The sequence below is a fragment of the Panthera onca genome, chromosome B2 (genome assembly GCF_046562875.1).
Source record: "Panthera onca isolate mPanOnc1 chromosome B2, mPanOnc1 haplotype 2, whole genome shotgun sequence".
NCBI lineage: Eukaryota > Metazoa > Chordata > Mammalia > Carnivora > Felidae > Panthera > Panthera onca.
In genome coordinates, this window is record NC_138343.1 from 36446204 (window position 1) to 36464147 (window position 17944).

The 17944-nt window shown below is 50.8% G+C and overlaps 1 pseudogene across 1 annotated transcript; it reads left to right on the plus strand.

Moving 5' to 3' along the window:
• The first annotated feature begins 9715 nt into the window (after positions 1–9715).
• Positions 9716–16353, plus strand: LOC132667025 (large ribosomal subunit protein eL21 pseudogene; annotated as a pseudogene). Its single transcript, XR_014137702.1, has 2 exons — positions 9716–15294; positions 15521–16353. The product of XR_014137702.1 is annotated as a large ribosomal subunit protein eL21 pseudogene (transcript).
• Positions 16354–17944: the final 1591 nt, after the last annotated feature.

Below are 17944 nucleotides of genomic sequence, written 5' to 3' on the forward strand. Positions count from 1 at the left end.
TGCTATGAAAAAACTCTCTCATCACAGGAGAAGAGAAACAATAACCTCACTTTGAAAATTAGTTCCATTCAAGGCTAGTCCATGTACAAGACCCATCTTTTCTACACAGGACCCACGGTCGTGAGAAGCAGCCAGGGCGCACCCTGACCCCACTGGCTCTGGTTTGCCATTTGCCAAGTGCAGGGATCTGGCAATTGATCAAATAAGGCTAATTACAGCACAGCAGCTGCGGCTGGGATCTACAAACTGGCCTCTGCAGCTAAATTTCTATATTGGGATTTTTTAAAAAGACATTTCATGGCCAACGGGAATCAGTAGGAGGGCTGGGGAGCGTCTGGGAAGCTGCTGTCCGCAGACTCTGCCCCTTCCAGTGGCACCCACTCAGCTCTCTGTGGGCCGAGAGGATGGTGCCATGGCCTCGCCCCTTATGTCTGTGCAGCTCTGTAGTCCAGGGACAACCTCTACCACATAGGTTTAGGACGGGCAGGCAGCATACGCCAGAGGAGCTGTGGGTTGATCTGTCTAGAACAGTGGTTCGTGGCCCGGCCCGGCTCTGAGAGACCTTTGCTCTGGCAGTGGGGTGGGAGGGCACATTTATCAGCCTGTCCCTCTTCATGCGGGCGGAAAGGAGTCAGTAGCCACGATAGCTCAGGCCAGGTGGGGAGGGTGGCTCTGGGCCTGTTTGCCCGTGTTAGGGAATCATCACCGGTCGGGTGGGGCGGGGAGGGTGGACAGGATTAAGATTCCTGTCTTAAGCCTGAACAGGGTTGAGTGGCCCAGAGACCCCATCTGGTCCAGGCTGGTGAGAGTCGGAGGCTCCTGCAGAGGCGGCTTGGATCTGCCCACACACAGGCTACTGGAATAGTTAACCCAGCAAACTTTCCCTTTTATACCACAACAAGCAGCTCGACTCTGTCTGCAGTTCACAGCTACACACCTGCAACTACAAGTGGTTTTGATCCGGAATACTGAAATAGGAAATCATGCTCTTCCCAGCCTCTTCCTTCCATCCCACCCCCACCAGAGTGGAATCCGCTGCAAAATCTCCGGCCTTATTCTTGCTTCAGGACCCAGACTGGTGTCTTGCTCTAAGGCAGCCCAGGGCAGAGGGGCCAGGTCTGCCCGCGTTTACCACTGTTGTCAAGCCACGGCCCTCGGCCAGTACATGGCCATCCTCAGTGAGGCGGCCGCCTAGGCCCCCCCGCCAAGCTCTGATCCCGAAGAGGCCACCCACGCGCCCTTCTGGCCCTCCTCAGGCCCCACCGCTGCTGCTTCGAGGCAGGGATGGGAGGCAGGCTCTCTGGGGAGCCTGGTGGCACACAGGGCTCGCAGCCCATGTTCACTTCCTGATGGTAGAGCTGGGGGTGGGGGGAGGGCTTGTTCCCCTGCAGTATCTGTTCTGTGAAGTTTGTTAAATGTAAGGAAAGCTTAAATTCTTGTATCTTTAAAAGAGAAGATCTTATTTAACCCTTTTGTGTTTTAGATTTACTTACACACATAGCCTAGAGCTCAGTTTTAGTTTTAACATTGTGAAAATATTAAAAGAATCTTGTAACTTTATTCTTTTTTCTCCTGCTGAAAAAAAATTAAACCAATCGTATGAAAGTTTGGATTTCTCTGTTTCGCCAGTTCTCCGAAGTGCTACCTGTATAACCAGAAAAACGGTACAGTGTCTCCCTGGCCGGAGCTAGGAAGAGATGAGGGAGGAGGTGGCTCTTGTGTGCAGCGTCCCCTCCATTCTCTCCTCGGGGGGTGGGGGTGGGGGGTGGCGGGGTGGCGGTGGCGAGGGGAGGTCGCTCTCCTTGTTTCTGTTGGCGGGTTGTGCTTTGGGAGGCCCCCGGGCTGACCCTGGATGAAGGTGTGCCTGCTGGCCCAAGTCTTTGCTGGCAGCAAGGAGGCCACCCATGTAGGGGAGACAGGAAGAAATAAACACTAGGCCTGAGGGAGTCCCTCAGTTGTGCCTGGCTTAGGGGTGCCTGGGTCCTGGGGGGCGGGGAGGGGCAGCATCTCAGAGACCCAGATCCCACCCACGGGAGGATCCAACTCTGGTGTGGAGGAGGCATTTGATACGTCTTCAGGTGTTTGAAAATGTGGCAGGAGAGTAGCATCCCTCCTTCCCACCTTTAGGGCAGAATATTTGACCACACAGTTGCCATGAAGATGATGAGAAATCCTAAGAGGAAATTAGAGGTGTATGGTAGAGGGGAACAGGCAGATGTGTGCAAAGAGCACAGGAGTGTGGTGGCCTTGAAACCCGCTAAACGCACCTCTGTCCCTGGTTAGCACCTCCTGTTGATCTGGGAGGTTTTGTTTCTGCCAGCAGGAGCCCACAGCCAGAAGAGATGGCTCTGGAAAGAAGCCACAGCAAGGAACAGGAGCAGGAAGCCCACCCCCACCCCACAGGCAGATTGGGGGTGGGACGTGGTCCTCAAGGCAAACTGAGAGAGCCCTCTGGCTCCAAAGAAGGAGCGAACTAAGAGCACCCCAGCAGTCAGCAGAGCAACAGAAATACCCAGGAAAATTCTGCAGCTGTCTCAAAAACGTATCTCCTTTACAGCCATTCTCAAACCTGCCTAAAGGAGGGCTCCAGAAGAAGAGGAATAAGAAGAGAAAAACGTGGAGGCCTGGAAGCTCAGAAGAGGACTGGGAAGGGATGTCATGGGGGATGCAGCCAGCTGTGGGTGGTGTGGGCAGTGAGAGTCTCATGGGTCTCAGAGGGTCCACACTTGATCCATGCCTCTGTCCCAGGGTTTGGGTATGAATCTCATAGGTAGAAAAGTAAGCAAATTAAAATAGATCATTTATTAATGCCACACAAAAAGTATTAAGAGGAGCCAGAGACCTTACATGACTCAGCTGTGATTGTTATAAATAATGATGAATGTTGCTCTGGCAAAAACTGGTGACAGAACTCTTAGGAGACCAGAGTACGTGCATGCGTATGTATAGAGTATAATGGGGCTACGTTCTCATTGTCCTTAGTGGGAAGTTAAATAATGTGTAAACTGGAAAGTCAAGAGAGCAATGTAAGCATGTTATTTAGAAATGTGGAGGTATAGGCGCTTGGGTGGCTCAGTAGATTGAACATCTGACCGGCTCAGGTCATGATCTCCTGGTTTATGAGTTCAAGCTCTGTGTGGGGCTCTGCTGACAGCTCAGCCTGGAGACTGCTTTGGATTCTGTGTCTCCCTCTCTCTACCCCTCCCCCTGATCTCTCTCTCTCTCTCTCTCTCTCTCAAAAATAAACATTAAAAAAATTTTTTTTTTAATGTGGAGGTAAATGCAGAAGAAAACGCTGGAAGTTTAGTGGTTTTCTGTGGGGGTGGAGGATGGGAATTCAGCAAGCCTTATATTTTCTATTTCTAGGACTATACACATGTGCAACGTTGATTTTTTTTCCCTTAAGTTTAAAAACTGACAGAAGGGACCAGCTCTCCCAGGGAGGTCAGGATGCTGGGTTTTCAGAAGCCAGCCTGTCCAGCATTCCCCAAAAGTGGATTTCAAGAAGCTCAGGTCCTTGGTGATGCCAAGTGGAAAGCCGATTTCCTGGTCAGAGATGTTTTAGAAGATGCAGGTGGCTAGTGCATCACAATACGCAGCCCATGACTTATATTTTACCTCCGGGCTTTCTCATAATCACACCTTGGGACAAGTTACCCCTGTTCTTTGAGCACCCTCTGTGTGCTGGGGGTTAATTCTAGCCAGGCCTGCCTGGCTTACATGGATCTCTGGTGTGCTGTCCCAGTGACCCATAACTTGAATCACCTGGCACATTCCCGGAACTTCACATTTCCCTTGACTTGCATCCTGTTCCCCAGGTTTACATGTCGGGGTGTTTCTGATCAGTCACTGGAGGGACTTTGAAATGGATATAGCAAGCCAGGAGCAAGAGGTTGGGGAGACTGGTGGGCTTTGGCAAAGAACATACAAAATAAAACTGATGGCTCACCCTTAGGATGTGCGAGAGAGGGCCTGGCTGGGAAGGGGCACGTAGCCGCCAGGCTCACATGTAGCCACTGGGCTTTAGGGGCTGGTCTCATGGGTTTGGGCAATTAAGCTGTTGGCAAGTGGCAAGTGAGATGCTCCCCAGACTGGGGTCTCTGGTTTCACGCGTGTGGGTAATAGGTTTGTGCATGACCCCTTGTTAGGTACTTGGGAGGCCAGGCTGGCTGGTCCAGTGGTTCCTAGGACTCCATCCCTACCTCACCATCTCCAGGCAGCCCTGTTCTGATCTCCCAGGGCTGGGAAGGGCTTGAGCTGTTGTGGGGAGGAGTGTGGATTTGTTGGGGGGCGGGGCGGGGGCCAGGGCTTTGGAAGGTTTGGGAGCAGGCAGGCCACAGGGTCAGATGTCAGAATCAGCTGACCCCCAGGTTAGGGGGACCTGTGGTCTTTGGCCCACCAGGCAGCAGAAGGAGGTCGGGGGCAGAGGGTCCCAGATTAGGAGGGGAGGGATCTGCTCCATGTGACACAGTGACCAAAAGGAAAGGGGATGTCACCAGGACACAGGTCCCAAAGGCAGAAGCTTGTGTACACCTTGTGAGCCCCATCGGGGGCCCTTCCAGCTCGGAGCCCTGGCTGTGGGGACCCTCATTCAACCCTTGGAATGTGCTTGGCACCAATTCCAGGTACTGGTGACCAAAAATAGTGCCTACTTTGGCTGTGGGGATGGGACAAAAGAACAGGATAAATGTATGCTACAAAATGGGGAAGGTGGCTAAGAAGCACAGGGCCTGTGGGCTTTTCTCTGAGATGGGGACCATCAAGGATTTGAGCCACAGGGGACACAGTCTCCCTGCCTGTGTGCAAGGGAGGAAGCGGAAGGCCAGGGAGGCTGCTTGATATCAGGCAGTGGATGGTGGTGGCACAGAACTCGGGGCGAGAAGTCAGATTGTGAACTTGGGTTGAAAGTAGTGAAAACAGGAGATGCCAACAGATGGGCTGTGGGTGAGAGACAGGAGGACCTCATGGCTCTGGCCAGAATGAAGGGCCAGAGGTGCCATTAATGAAGGACTCTGGTGGGAACACGGTCGGGTGGACACCACAGACTGGACGTCCGGGTGGAAATGTGGAGGGGACACCCGGTACACAACTGCGGGCTCAGTAGAGACATCCTGACTAGAGATGAGCATTTGTAAGTCCTCGGCACACAGCCAGTACTTCAGGTCCCAGCCTGGTCACTGAGGGAGGAAAGGAGGTAGACTGAGGCTGTGCCAGGAACACTGTGGTATTGCAAGGTCCTGGGAGATGAGAAGAAGCTGCCAGCAGAAGGAGGAGACCCAGAGAGAGGGGAATCATGATGAATTTCAAAGAGAAGGGAGTCCATGGGGGTGCTGCCTGGGCACCCAGCAGCCAGAGACCTGCCATTGGGGAAAAAAGCTGGAAAGCCCCGCTAGGGTTTTGCTGCACTAACAGCAGAGAAGGGAGCAGTAATGGAGTGGGTGTGGAGGCAGGAGAGAAGTACTGTTTATGCTGAGGGAATGATCCATCAGAGCAGGAGAGGTAGGGGGCGTAGGACGGAGGGGTAAGTCAAGAGTGGTGCCCGCACAGGCGGGCAGGTGGAAGCTGTCTGTTCTGTTCGCTCATGCAAGTGGGAAGCAGGGTCATCAGGTGCAGGGAGGTTGGATAAGGAGCAGGAAAGGTTTGATGGAGATGTTAAAGGTGGACTTCTACTGAAATGAAGTTTTAGCTCTAGGCCCCTCACTCACCAAGACCCCTTCTAAGTCCTGGTGGCCGGCCTTGGCAGTGAATCTGCCTCTGCCCACGGTTTTATAAAATTTGCAAGGGTGAGATTCTGTAGCTGCAGTTGGTTAAAGCTGGTCTCTCTCCACTCCAACTTTCTCTTCTGTTGTTGGGTGGTGCTGAGGTGATGTGGGCATTTTGGGGATTTGGCCAAGGTGAAGTCGAGTTGGGGACATATTTGGAGTGGTAGGACGTATTTGTGTGGTTTGCTGTCACTTCGGTGTTTACTGGGTTATTGATGGCCTTCCTGGGGAGAAAGGATGGCTTTCAGAAGGACACTTTGCTACCGGCCATGCTGATCACCACGCTGACTAGAAGGAGGGGAGGCACAGAAGGGAGACAAGATTTGGAATGTTTGGGAGGCTCCTGGATGGCTCAGTCGGTTAAGCGTCCGACTCTTAATTTCGGCTCGGGTCATGATCTCATGGTTTGTGAGTTTGAGCCCTTTGTCGAGCTCTGCGTGGAAGGTATGGAGCATGCTTGGGATTCTCTCTCTCTACCCCTCCCCCACTCGCACACACGCTTGCACTCTCTCTTTCAAAATAAATAAACTTAAAAAAAAAAAATGTTTGGAGCCGGAGGCTAGTCTGTGGAAAATTCTTCCAGTCATTGGATGTGTAAACTTACAAGCACAAGACTTGATTCTCATCCATGCCTGCTCAAGATGGAAATCTCCTCTTGTTAGGAGCATGCTGGGCTGTGCGGCACATACAACTGTAAGTGCCTGTGCCTTGTGCAGTGCAAAGCGTGTTAAAGATTAGCCTAGGAATTCCCGACATGCCCTGGAATCCTACACCTCACACGTGGAAGAAACCTAATGGTGGTTTCCTCACATTTGACAAAAGTTCCCAAAACTTATGTCCGTGCCAGTGTGAGTTGTGAAGAGGAAAGAAATGTGAAGTATCAGTAATTCAAAGTTTGACCAAGGGATGAAAGATTGAGGAATCTCTTTGCTCTTGAATGGCATCAGGAAATCATGCAAAGGGTGATCCGACAGCACAGAGCCCAAGCCTTATAGACGCACAGCACAGCCACTGAAACCATTGTGTTGGTTTTCTAGAATTCTTGATGTCTGGGTATGTGTCAACTTTGAAAAATGGGTGATTCGCTGTGATTTCTAATTCTTCATCTTTGAGCCTGACTTTATAATCATATTCTTTATTCTTTTTCCTAAAGAGGGCCCCATAAAGGCTGGGAGAGAGTTGAAGGCATGAAATGGTGGCTTAGTTCCCAGCAAGACCTGAGGGGCCCCACAGCCCTTCCCCTGTGTCACAGGCCCAGATGAGCTTGGGTCTGAATGTAAGTCGGCTAAATAGTTAAGCACTCGCTTGGGTCAGCCGACAGACTCTCCTGATGAGGAAGCAGTGTGCTGGTGTGAGCACCTTGTCATCCCACAGGCTGGCACTTTGAGTAGCACTGGATGAGAAATGTCATGAAGATACCAAGGAGCCCTTCCCCTTGAACATGTGCTGGCTGTGGAGACTTGCTTTTCTGATGACTAGCATATGGCAGGAGTGATGCTTCCTGGCTCCAGGCTAGATCTAAAAGGCATAGGATAAGACTTCCACTGGGCTCTCTCTCACACATGTGCCTTGGGAGCCCAGGGCTGATAAGTGAGTCACATCCTCTGGGACAGTGATGATCAAAAAATGGAAAATAAGTGTTCGCAAGCATGTGGGGAAATGGGGACTTTCATCCATTGATGGTAGGAGTGTACAATAATATGGCCATTGTAGAAAACTGTTTGGTGGTTCCTCAAAAAGTTAAACTGAAATTACCATATGCCAGCAATTCCACTCCTTGGAATCCACCCCAAAGACTTGGAAGCAGGGACTCCAGCATGTGTGTGCACACATGTTCACGACAGCTCTATTCACAATAGCCGAAAGGTAGAGACACAGCCCAGGTATTCACTAGAAGATGAACAGGAAAACAAAAGGTGGTATAGCCATACAATTCGGCCACAAGAAGAAATCAAATACACATGCTACAATGTGGACAAACCTTGAAAACATTATGCTAAGTACAACAAGCCAGTTACAAAAGATCACACGTTACATGATTCTGTTTAGGTAAAATGTCAGAATGGGCAAATTCATAGAGACTGAAAGCAGGTGGGTGGTTACTAGGGGTTGGGGGGAGAGGAGAATGGGCACTTAATGGGTATGGGTTTCCTTTTGGGGTAATAAAAATGTTCTGGACTTAGCGGTGCTGTTTGTACAACATTGCAAATATACTAAATGCTACTGAATTGTTCATTTAAAATGGTGGGTTTTATGTTATGTGAATCTCACCGCAATTAAAAAAAAAGCCTGGCTGCCCCAAAGCCGGTGTACTGGAGAGACCATGTGGAGAGCCCAGGATGAGAGAGGGAAGTCCAGGAGCCCAGCTGTCTGAGTCCCCAGGGCACTCGTCAGATACGTGGGGAATGAGCAAGTCTTCAGATGAGCTGGTCCAGCCTTTCTGTCTGACCCAAATGATACCAAGGGGAACAGAGATGGCTGTCTCCACTGAGCCCTTAGCAAACTGGAGATTTGTGATCAAAATAAGTGTTTTAGGCCACTAGGTCCTGGGAGGGTTGGTCTGCAGTAATGTGAGCTGAGCAGGTGATGTCTGACAATTGCAGGGAGTCCCCAGCCCCCTGGGCATCACAATGGCAAGTGGGTTCAGCCAGCCAGGTTCTTGGAGGGTGGCACTGGGGATCAGAGGTGGTAGTGCCAAGCAAGGACAGCGGAGCACCGTGGACCAGACAGCTGGTGGGGGGGTTAGATGAGGGGTGAGGGCACCCCAGGGTGCCCAGGGTAACCAGGAACAAGTGTGTGGTGGCAGCCGTCACGATGGACTCAAGCAGGTGCTGATGAAGCAGTGGATTCTGGCACCTTCACTGAGCTCCTCAACAGTGACCGACCATCCCCTCCCAAGTTTGCCTGATCAGCCCCAGTGGCAGGGGGGGTAGCCCTGACCCCAGGAGGCAGGACACAGATCTTGTCCAGCTGGGCCTCTCCCAAGTGCCTCTCTGCCAAGGGACCCCCCCCCTCTGGCCTGCTCCTTTGCTGGGGAATGTGGAAGATTTCTCCATCCTGGACACTCCCCTGGGGGCTCACAGAAGTCCTTGAGAATAATCTGTGGAGCTTTTACAAAAATTTCCATGCCCAAATCCATCCAAGACCAGGTCAACCAGAATGTGTCAGGTAAGCATGGCCATAGATGTTTGTTGAAAGCTCCCGAGGCCGTTCTGGGGTGCAGTTAGATTGAGGCCGCCGCTCAAACGCAGCAGCATCCTGCCCCATTCTTTTTTTTTTTTTTTTTTCAATATATGAAATTTATTGTCAAATTGGTTTCCATACAACACCCAGTGCTCATCCCAAAAGGTGCCCTCCTCAATACCCATCACCCACGCTCCCCTCCCTCCCACCCCCCCATCAACCCTCAGTTTGTTCTCAGTTTTTAAGAGTCTCTTATGCTTTGGCTCTCTCCCACTCTAACCTCTTTTTTTTTTTTTTTTTTCCTTCCCCTCCTCCATGGGTTTCTGTTAAGTTTCTCAGGATCCACATAAGAGTGAAAACATATGGTATCTGTCTTTGTATGGCTTATTTCACTTAGCATCACACTCTCCAGTTCCATCCATGTTGCTACAAAGGGCCATATTTCGTTCTTTCTCATTGCCACGTAGTATTCCATTGTGTATATAAACCACAATTTCTTTATCCATTCATCAGTTGATGGACATTTAGGCTCTTTCCATAATTTGGCTATTGTTGAGAGTGCTGCTATAAACATTGGGGTACAAGTGCCCCTATGCATCAGCACTCCTGTATCCCTTGGGTAAATTCCTAGCAGTGCTATTGCTGGGTCATAGGGTAGGTCTATTTTTAATTTTCTGAGGAACCTCCACACTGCTTTCCAGAGTGGCTGCACCAATTTGCATTGCCACCAACAGTGCAAGAGGGTCCCCGTTTCTCCACATCCTCGCCAGCATCTATAGTCTCCTGATTTGTTCATTTTGGCCACTCTGACTGGCGTGAGGTGATATCTAAGTGTGGTTTTGATTTGTATTTCCCTGATAAGGAGTGACGTTGAGCATCTTTTCATGTGCCTGTTGGCCATCTGGATGTCTTCTTTAGAGAAGTGTCTATTCATCTTTTCTGCCCATTTCTTCACTGGGTTATTTGTTTTTCGGGTGTGGAGTTTGGTGAGCTCTTTATAGATTTTGGATACTAGCCCTTTGTCCGATATGTCATTTGCAAATATCTTTTCCCATTCCGTTGGTTGCCTTTTAGTTTTGTTGGTTGTTTCCTTTGCTGTCATCCTGCCCCATTCTAAGAGGGCACAGAGAGTGAGTGTATTTGTAACCATCAAAACACTAATTCTCAAAGTGGTGTACCCCAGCTAACAACTCATTAAAAAGGTACTGGGGTGGGGACACCTGCCTGGCAGTAAGTGGAGTGTGCGACTTGATCTTGAGGCTGTGAGTTTGAGCCCCATGTTGGATGTAGAGACTACTTAAAAATAAAATCTAAAAAAAAAAAAAAAGTACTGGGTGGATTTCTTCAAAAATGTCTTCCCATTTTTTCCCCTTTAAACTTTGGAGCCTGTAGGAGATAAGCAACAGCATGTGACACAGGACATCGGACTCTGCCCCAAACAGCAGTGTGCTTTTCTTCTGTGGGCATCTGTTGGGTTCTAAACAGATCACCCATGAGCTCCTCCTCCTCAGGGGTGTGGGCAGGACCAGGGGCAAACCGCTAACCTTGAGCAGCCGTGTGGGGAAACCCCAGCAGGTGAGCCAATGGCACCAGGGTTTTAGGCTGTTGGGGTGGCACACCCTAGCTGGGGTGGGCCCTTTGATGGAAACAGAAGGACACATCTTAACAATGCTGCAGATGCCAACCAGGCCCAGGAGACAGCACTCGCTGGTTAGGTGCCCCAGATCCCACGGGGCAAGGATGACACAGACTCAGGAGGGACGTGGTGGCCTGGCTACTCCTGACAGCTGGGCTGACTGGAACCAGGCATTGACTTACCTCTGCTGCACCTGATGATGCCTTGAGGCCATGGGAAGAGCACCCAGAAGCCCCCCAGCCTCCTCGGCAGTGGATCACTGGTGTGGAAATGCAGGATGCAAGACCGGTGCTGCTCCCTGTAAACCTGACCAGGTGGAAGGCCTGAACACGGCGGAGCCAGGGCCCCCGGACAAAGGAATTCGTCATCTTGGAGCCTGTTGTGACCAGGAAAGGTCCTGCCCAGCATTAACCAAGGATCAAAGCCAAACGGGTTTAAAAAGCAAGAGGAAAGTGATTTCATGGCCAGAGAATATTACTGGGAAGAGTTTACAAAGGATGTGACGTTAAATTGTGTCGGAATCCCACTAAGGAAAAAAAGAGCCAGGGCCTCTGTGGAACCATGCCGTCTCCAAGTCTGGAGCATCGTAGACCAACATGTGTCTCCTGTTCTCACCAGAGGCCCCGCCCAGGTAGGGTCTGTTACCCTATCCCCCCAAAACCCCTATGTTCCCATCAGGTTCTCCTGCTTGGCTTTCCCCTTGTGGCTGTCCAAGGTCAACGTTTGCCCCCTGCCCCGCCCACCAACCCCCAGAGGATCACACCCCTGAGGAGGAGGTGCTCAAGATGTTCTGGGCTCAAGTTTCCAAAGGGCACCGAGAGGCGTCTCCAAGGAGAGCATCAGATCGGGGAGCTGAGGCCTGGGGACTATGTGCCTATGAAGTACAGCTCAGAACTATGTCTAGAGCAAGAGAAATGCAGACCAGGCCACCGCGTTAGGCCAACAGGTAATCACAACAGCTGGCATCTATGACACACCTACTTGGAGCCAGGTGCTGTCCCAGGAGACTGTCACACACTGATGTCACCCTCCCCAGTTGTATGGAATGTCACTCTTGGCTGGCAGAGGCGAGGTGACGGCGATTGTCTGCCTAAGTTCCTGGCTGCTTCTCTCCAGAACAACAGCAGCTGCTGGACACTGGGTGGGGCCCCAGCAGGAGGACCCAGCACATCCCCTTCTGTCCCCATGCTTTATGCAGAAGGTGCCAGCAGAGCCATGACCACTTGAAGACTCGCTGTGTGTGTCATTCTGAATGCCCTCCGTTTGTGGTGTGTCTTGTTCTGTGTGTCAAGGTCAAATCAAGCTCATGGTTTTAGGCAATCCCTCTGTTGATCTTTCACCATTTCCTGAGTTTCTCAAATCTCCTCCTGGTTTTCCACTCTGGTTATTTTTATTTTCAAACTCTGTATCTTTTTGGTCATTGCTTGTGATTTAGAGGAAGGGGGAGGCAGTGTGTGCTCATTTTACCTTATTGCACACGCTAAATTTTAGTCAAGACAGCCAGATTGTACTCCAAATAGCAGTCTGCCATCTTGAATTCAAAGTCCAGGATCTTTAAAATTTAAATAGATGAGACCTGTAGAATATACTGGAAGCTTTGCAGTCCCAGACAGGTGAAGGGACAGAAAATGCGTAGCCACTTCAAAAGGGTTCATCCTAACAAGCCCTGGGCAAGTGTGTCCTGGGTGCAGATATTGTAAGATAACCATTGGTCACTGGTGGAAAAATATTGTCAGTGGAAGAAGAACTAAGACTGTCAGAGGCAGGCAAATGCTGTGCTTGAAGTCTGATGCCAGTCCTTAGTGAAATGAAGGAAGAGTGTATTAGGTAAACATTGAGAAAGGAAAGTGGGGACCCCAGGTGCCCACACATGAGTTCATAGCCTCAGGCACTGTCTCAGAAGTGGTCAGTTCCAGAAAAGAAGCCCAGAGAACCAGATACCATCAGAATCGGGCACCCCACCCCCAAATTCCATCAGTCCTCAGCCCTCTTCTTTTCTTGAACCCTCAGGGGATTTGACACACCGATCTGCCCTCACTTGGGCTATCACCACCAGGTGTTCAGACACAGGGTCTCCTGGTCCCTCAGCACCTTTGCTGCTCCTTCTCACCTCCTCAGGCTCTATCCACTGGGAGCTCTAGGGCTCAGCTCAGGACCCGTCTCTTCCCTGCTTGGTGATCTCCTCCCAGTTACCTGAACACTGGTGGTGACACCTTTCTCCCCAGCTGACACCTCAGCCCTTGGCTCGGGGCTCAGGTTCCCAGGGGCTCGCACATCTAGTTCAGTGTTCCTCCAAGCCAGGGTGGGTTGTCAGCACTGTAGCAATGGATGCTTGAGAATGCAGATCCTTGGGCCATGACAGCCCTGGAGTCCAGACCTGTAGGTCGCAGGTGTGGTCGTGGACACGTTATCAAGTTCCCGGGGGATTGATCTGTGCTGTGGTCTGAGGACTGCTTCTAGTACTCATCTCAAACTTCTAGGAAAAAACCCGACTCTCTTTCCTGGTACAACCATGACAGACTTTCCACACCACTCTCAGAGAAAACAGAAACCCAGCACCCTGAGCTAAACTGAAATTAACAGGGCCATCCTGACATGTTCTGGTTCCCATAACAATACAGTCTTGAATATTTCCTGCAAACCAATACTGAGTTAAAGCAGTATTATCCCTAACTTCTGCGGAGCTGATGTACCAAGGTAAATTGTGACCTTGAGGACTAGGGATAAGTGAGAAGTAGCTCCTTTTCCATCACAGACAGATGAGTATGAACTTGAGCACCTTGTAAAGTTTGTATGGTTTTCCTTAAACGCGTGTTGGGTTTGTGTTTGTTGAGCAGGTCCTTGAGAAGTTCAGCTTCCTTGCCTTCTCTCTGGACAAACCCAGCATGTCCCAAGCAGGCTCCCCCCATCCCTGGTTCTGTGAAGGCCACCCCACTTGGAGTCTACCTTGACTCTGTGGCGTCTCTCACCGCACCCACCTACAAATCCTGTCACCCTGCCTGCCCCAGCCCCTGAAGCTCAGCGAGCCCAAAAAGCACCCCCTCTCCCCAGATTTCTACAACAGCCCTCACCCCTACTGCTCTGTCCCTTATCCCTACAAGAATTCTCCAGTCAGGAAGCCATTGAGCCTGTTAAAGTGTGAGTCAGACCAGGGCCCTCCTCTGCTCACAAACTTCCACCAGCTCCACGACTTAGAGAAGAACCCAATGTTCTCTAAGGATCCTGGGGCCCTCCCCTGCCCACTGGACCTGTCACACTGGGCCTCACGTCCCACCCCTGCCTCTCACTAGTCCCCACCACACCAACCATGCTGCAAGGCAGGGCCCTCCCTTTTGCTCTCTCTTCTCCTGGAAAGAACCCCCCCCCCCCCTTCCCTTGGCCTCAGTCTTTGTCCCTTGTCCCCAGGGCTTTGAAAGCTTCTCTGGTTTCTACCTGGGCAACCACTTCTAGCCCTCTCCTTCACATGAGCACACAGGCGTGAGCCACATTTACACTCGTGTATGTTGTCTCTTGTCTGTCACCTTCCTCTGGAATGTAAGTGCCATGAAGGCAGGCCATTGGCCTGTTTTGTCCTCTTTGATCGTTGCTACATACCCAGCACTTAGAAAATGACCTGAGCTGCCTTTCAGCTGGAACCGCCATCTTCCAGTAATTCACCAAAATGACCAACACAAAGGGAAAGAGGAGAGGTACTCGCTATATGTTCTCTAGGCCTTTTAGAAAACATGGAGTTGTTCCTTTAGGAACATACACGCGAATCTACAAGAAAGGTGATATTGTGGACATCAAGGGAATGGGCACTGTTCAAAAAGGAATGCCCCACAAATGTTACCCAGGCAAAACTGGAAGAGTCTGCAATGTTACCCAGCATGCTGTTGGCATTATTGTAAACAAACAAGGGCAAGATTCTTGCCAAGAGAATTCATGTATATGTTGAGCACGTTAAGCAAAGAGCTGAGACAGCTTCCTGAAGCACGTGAAGGAAAATGATCAGAAAAAGAAGGAAGCCAAGGAGAAAGGTACTTGGGTTCAACTGAAGCACCAGCCTGCGCCACCCAGAGAAGCACACTTTGTGAGAACCAGTGGAAAGGAGCCTGAGCTGGGAACCCATTCCCTATGAATTCATAGCATGATAAATGTAAAAAAAAAAATAAAAGACTTTTCAAGACTGTAAAAATGATTCTTTTAATTGAGTACCAGCTTGGTATCTTCTCCCCCGAAGAAGTATTTAAAGCAAACTTTAACTGTGTCCAAATTCATTGGGTGATGGCTTTATTCCAATTTTGTGGGTTTTGAGGCACCTGGATGACTCAGTTAAGCATCTGACTTTGGCTCAGGTCATGATCTTGCAGTCCATGAGTTTGAGCCCCGAGTCAGGCTCTGTGCTGACAGCTCAGAGCCTGGAGCCTGCTTTGGATTCTGTGTCTCCCTCTCTCTCTGCCCTCCCCTGCTCGTGCTCTGTCACTGTCTCAAAAATAAACGTTAAAAAAAATATGTGGTGGGGGTTTTTTTGCTGAAAGATGTGAAGTGGTTTATTGTACAATATACTCAATTTATTAGGAACTGCCAGATAGTACTTACAAAATATTTAATCGTAGTTTGAAAATAGTCCCTCTAAATCACTAAGAAAAAAGAATTTTAAAAAACAGATGAAAGTTTATCTGTTGCGATTGCATTTAAGCACGGAAAGTTGAGTACTTGTAATTGTATCAGGTCTTTTTTTCTTTTTTTAACATTTATTTTTGAGAGACAGAGAGCATGAGTGGGGAAGGGGCAGAGAGAGGAGGAGACACATTATCCGAAGCAGGCTCCAGGCTCTGAGCTGTCAGCACAGAGCCCGATGTGCGGCTCGGGGCTCGAACTCACAAACTGTGAGATCATGACCTGAGCGGAAGTCAGATGCTCAATTGACTGAGCCACCCAGGCAGCCCTGTATCAGGTCTTAAATAGCTATGTTTTAAGGATAAAGAACTTCCTTTTGAAGCCTATTACTTAAAAAGATTGTTTAAGCACTCTGGTTCCTACTAAATTGTTTTCCCTGTCATTTCCTGTTAAGTGTTTTTCTATATGGTGTTAGGAAAAATTTATTTATTGGAAATGCTCTTTGTTGGCCTAGGTCCTTTGCACTTGCCTTTGCCGGAGACTACCTACACTTTCTAAAGTTGGTGAATTTCTGATTGTCCTTTGTTCACCTTGCATGTCATAAGTGAACCTTCCCTGATGCATTTTTTTTTTTTTAACGTTTATTCATTTTTGAGACAGAGCATGAATGGGGGAAGGTCAGAGAGAGAGGGAGACACAGACTCTGAAACGGGCTCCAGGCTCTGAGCTGTCAGCACAGAGCAGGACGCGGGGCTCGAACTCACGGACCTCGAGATCATGACCTGAGCCGAAGTCGGACGCCCAACCGACTGAGCCACCCAGGTGCCCCTCCCTGATGCATTTTAAGGAGAGAAATGAAACTGTTTGGAATCAAAGGAGAAAGTCTGGTTTGGGATGATAGAATTAAATCCCTTATATCTGTTACCACGGGAAAAAACAAAAAAAACAAAAACGACTTGAGCTTGGTGGTGTTCACAGGCTGAGGGGACTGGGGGAGCAGCTGCTTGGTGAACCCCAATGCTCTCTGGGGTGGTTTGTCTTGTTCAGTACATCAAGGGATTGTTGGAAATGCTGTCAGTGCTAGACGATCAAAATCTAGGCACTCACATGATGGTGCCTAAATCAAGTTTAAAAATGGTCTTGACAGTAAGTTCCAGTGCTCAGCTAAAACCACTGGATGGAAGTTGGCAAAGAGAAATGTCAAGTCCTGAGTTTAGGTTCAGAAAAGAAACTACGTTAGCAGTAGCACAGCTGCCCGATTCAAGTGAAAAGGGCTCAGTGCGAGCCCAAGGTGAGACGTGGCCAAGTGCAGGCTTGCGTTCTGCACGTGGAGTCAGGACTCCGCCTCCACGCATGGAGTCAGGGCCCACTGCCTCCTGTGGAGTTAGGTCCTCTGGCGCTTGGAGTCACACCCCCGCCCCAGCGTGTGGAGTCTAGGCCCCGCCCCCTGGCACGTGGAGTGAGGGCCCCGCCCTCTGGCGCTTGGCATCAGGGCTCCCAGGTGCATGGAGTCTTAGCCCTGCCTCCGCACGTGGAGTCTCGAGTCTCGCCGGGTCCCCACGCATGGAGTCTAGGCCCCGCCCCCAGGCGCGTGGAGTTAGGCCAGGCAGGCAGCAACGGAGCTGCAGGAACGTCACCCTCACTTGCAGGCGTCATGCGGGGGCCACATGCAAGGACAAGGCGCTGAGTGAGAGCGAGCTGAGGGTCGAGACACCCACAGGGGAGCACCTGTGAGTCGGTCGTACAGAAGAGAGAAAAGGATGGCAGCCGGACTGACCAGGGCCGCAGAAACGACGAGGGAACCGGGCCTGGGCTCAAGGTGATGGAATTTTCTCTCCACCAGAACTGGCATGGAACAGGCACTGCAGGGGCTGAGAGGGCTCACAGGGGCCTGGAAAGGGTTTCCTGGGCCGTCCTTGCTCAGAGAAAGCTCCAGGGAGTGTGGTCACAGGGCGAGTCCTGGAACTGCATGTAGGGGCCCCACCCAAGCGGACAGCGCTGACTCGGCTGACTCCGGAGATGTCTGTCCCCTCCCTCCCAGAGGCATGGAAAACAAGGGGGGGCCCTGGGGCTGGCAGAGGCGCTGAGGGGAGAGGGACGAGGGAAGACAGACACAGGCAGCCGTCACTTTATTTTTAAGAGGAAACGCACAGCAGCAGGCTCACAGACAGGACCTTCCGGGTGTTTTGAACTCATACATTTGGTATATTGGATAACTTAGGTTGCTCTGCAAAATGAGGAAGAGGCTGCATCCTGTTCACAAATTAATGCTTATTCTAAACAGCAACCTGCCCTTTGGGCTTTTTTAGAACTTTGGACGGAGCTCCTGGAGTCCTCCATAGATGGCTGAGAAGGGCTGTTCCCACCCCGGGTCCAGCATGAGCCCCCCACATCCCGGAGGCCTGGGAAGGGGGGTGGGGGCAGCGCCCACCAACCTCTGCAGCCCAGAAACCCGAAGCGGGTGGAGCGTCATGGTGTCTGGTAAATTCAGGGTATACACAAGTTTGGCAAGAGTAGCTCAGAGGTCAAGCCGCATGCCAGCCCCGGAACATCACCCTCTCCACAGTCCCCTGGAAGCTGAGCCCCAGGCCCACCGCACCTCTGGCCTTTCCAGGTGCTGGGCTGGGGTGGCCTCAGGACCTTAGTTTTGGGGGAGGTTTCTGTTTCTCAGAGTGGGCACTGCCTCCCAGAAGGTCACTCTGGAAGGGAGCCCCGAGAGCTGAGCTGCCCTCCAGGGGAGTGAGTCCAGGAGAGGCGGCAC